Source organism: Orycteropus afer, unplaced genomic scaffold, assembly GCF_000298275.1.
Source record: "Orycteropus afer afer isolate SDZICR_OR568_19922 unplaced genomic scaffold, OryAfe1.0 scaffold00454, whole genome shotgun sequence".
Taxonomy (NCBI): domain Eukaryota; kingdom Metazoa; phylum Chordata; class Mammalia; order Tubulidentata; family Orycteropodidae; genus Orycteropus; species Orycteropus afer.
The window spans coordinates 1,890,017-1,893,622 of NW_006922041.1; positions in this window are offsets into that span (position 1 = coordinate 1,890,017).

The following is a 3,606-nucleotide window of genomic DNA, read 5'->3' on the forward strand; positions in this document are numbered from 1 at the left end:
TATTAATGGGTCTTCCTTGTAGGTGTATGGATATTGTCTTATCCCTGACAAAATTGTGCTCCAGGACAAATCTTGAAACAGTCTTTGTGACAATGAATGCCACACCATTCCTCTTCAATTTGTCATTCTTGGCATAGTAGATCATATGGTTTTCCGATTCAAAATGGCCAAAACTGGTACATTTCAGCTCACTGATGCCTAGCGTATCAATCTTTATGCATTCCATTCCATTTTTGACATCTTCCAATTTTCCTAGATTCATACTTTGTACATTCCATGTTCCACTTATTAATGGATATTTGCATCTGTTTCTACTCATTTTGAGTAGTGCCACATCAGCCAATGGAGATCCCTAAAGCTTTACTCTATCCATATCTTAAGGTCATCTCTAGTTGAGGAGTCAGCTTTACCCCAGTCAAATTCTGAGTGCCTTCTGACCTGATGGGCTCATCTCCTGGCACTATATCGGACAATGTTTCAGGGTTCTTCATAAAGTTTTCCAATAATATAGCAGACAGTGTTTCACTCCTATTCATAAAGTTTTCACTGGCCAATTGCTTGAGAAGTGAATGGCTCTTCCTTCTTCTGAGTCTATCTTAGTCTGGAAGCTCCACTGAAACATGTCCACCATGGGTAACCCTGGTGGCATTTTGCAACATGGTGGCATAGCCTCCAGCCTCATAGCAACATGTAAGCCACAACAGGACAACAAACTGACAGACAAGTTTGTCTCACTAAATTGTTACTAACCCCTCTGAATCTGCCTATCTGGGGCAATGCCCTTAAATAGAGCTACCTACAAGCGAAAAGCACCACCCAAGCCCTGGCCCACCTACCTCAGGCCCCAGTCTTAATAAAGCGTCACACTTAAGTGAAAAGCAGCCTCCAAGCCCCAGGCCTGCCTACCTCAGGCCCCAACCTTAATATAGATCCACTCCTCAGTGAAAAGCAGCCTTGAAGTCTCAGGCCTGTCTACCTCAGGCCCTGGCCATAATATAGAACCACACTCAAGCAAAAAGGGGGCTCCAAACCCTGGGCTTGGATTGTTATTAAAATAATCTCTAATATATCTTCCAATTCTCTAATTTGAAAATTTCCCTTCCTGTGAACATATGAGGTGAATGACATGTGCTAAAAAGAAATAACAGAACATAAAATATATTAATAAGGCGCTCTGGTGGTGTGGTTCTTAAAGCATTTGACTGCTAACCAGAAGGCCTACAGTTTAAATCCACTAGCCAGTCTGCAGAAGGAAGATGGGACAATCTATTTCCATAAAGATTTACTGGCTGAGAAACACAAAGGTGGTTGCTATGAGCTAGAATCTATTGCTGAAAATTATTGAGAAGTAATAAAAGGGGAATTTATCATATTTGAAGATGAAAGTATGTCAGTTTGGATTTCTGGCAAGATAGCAGAATAGGCAAACAAGTTACCCAGACCATCTACGACAAAGAAATGAGAAAACAAATGCAACAGATACAGATGATATTTTTGGAATCCTGATCGTCAAAGAAAAGTACAAAGAAGTGGATCAAATACCAACTAGAAGAAAAAAACTGAGTGAAAATAGTGAACAAGGAGAAAAACTTTCACCAGACTTTCAGCTATGAGTCAAATGCTTAACCATATACTCCACAGAGGGATTCCTTTACAGGAATATTTATATTTATATTTAGTTTGTAAAGATGAATTTGCTCAAAGTCATATTGCTTAACAGTAGTTAAGCAGTTGTAGATTGTCAACTGACTGGATAGCATGGCCATTCTGAATTTTTGCAAGAAACATTTCTGTCAGGATTGCAACTTAATAACCTTCTCCGCTTGCAGAGGACAGAACAGGCACCCACATCAGTGGATTGTGACCAGAAAGGTAAAATATTCCCCTTATGTCCAATATCCTAGTGACCAAAGGTATGGCCAACCCCTACCCCAATTACCTTCTAGACTGTCAGGAATTCCATCCCAGACTAGGCCTCCTGCCCCCAGAAGCCTTCAGGGCTGGCAGGAACTTCTGGGACCAGATGCCCTGACCCCTGCCACCTGCTTGCACAACAGGAACACTGCCTGGCTGCTCTACCCTGCTCCTAGTTTTGTCCTTTATTTTTTTCTCCTTTTTTCCTTCTTTCTTTCACTATTTTTTTTTTTTCCTTTTCCTCACTCCTTTTCCCATTCTTTTCTTATTTCCTTCTTTTTGTTTTTCCTTTTTCATTTTCTTATTTTCCTTCTTTACTATTCTCTTTATCTTGTTCTTTTTTTCCCCTCCATATTTCTTTCTTTCTTTTTCTCTTTCTCCTTCATGTTTTTTTCTTTTCATTTTTTCCTCCTTTTGTAGCTGTTGTTTGCTTTTCTTCTTGTTTTTATTCTCTTTTTGTCTTTTTGTAATTTTTTTTTTTGTTCTACGATTTGTTTCTTTTTTGTTTTTATCCCTCCCAGTGGGAGTCAGCAACTGTGCCCACACAACTCAACTACATCAGCATCTCCTGTAGTCTCCCTATTAGTTGAAGGTAACCACTTGCTTCTGTGCCAACTGACCAATGATAGATGGAGGCCAACACCAGCCCAAACCACCTTCAACCACTCTAACTGAACAGCAAATGGAGAACTGTGTATACATTCTCATCCTCCTTCACTTCCACCAGGAGATAGGAGGTGATAACCTAGTTGTTGCCAATCTAGTGAAATGAGTAGCACACAAGCCCTACTCATTCAGGTATTTTTAAACAAAATAAATACAAAACAACAACAACAACAGTGGGAAACACAACATACAATCACTGATTAAATGCAAATACAATAACATCACAATGTCTCAGAGATAATAGACAATCCCAGTACACACAAAGAAGCAAGATAAACTAATACAAACAGGAGACCAGATACAGAAGAAGAAAAACTCCTTGAATGAGAAATAGCATTAGAACTACCTGATAAGGAACTCAAAAGAATTATATTTAGGTACTTTCAATGGATCAAGAAGCTGATCAAGGAAAACACTGAGAAAATAAAGGAAAATACAGAGAAAACTCTAGAAGAACTCAGGAAAGCAATAGAAGAATAAACTGATAGAATAAATACAAAATTAGAACAATATAAAAACAGGATGTAGAAACCCAGAAGATTAATACGAAGATTATAGAAATAACATGTTGAAATGGCAAAACAGTAGAATTGAATCAATGGAAGACAGAACTGAATCAACTGAAGATAAATCTCAATACTACTATGTTACAGGGACAATCAGAAAAAATAAACTAGCATAAGATTTATATGGGACATCATCAAGATGAATAACTTATATGTGATCAGAATTCCAGAACACCAAAAAGAAAATTGTGAAGGATTTGTTGGATGAGAACTTTCCTAATATGATGTAGAAAAGAAAATATGCATTCAAGAAGTTCAATGACTCCCTAACAAGGTAGACCCCAAAAGAAAATGAGCAAGATATGTCATAATCAAATTTTCCAAAATGAAAGGCAAAGAAAGCATCCTGAAAGCAGCTCAGGAAAAATGAAAACAAAAGAGCAATCAATAAGACTATTCTCTGATTTTTCAGTAGAAACCATGCAGGCAAGAAATGATACATATATAAATGAGATGACAT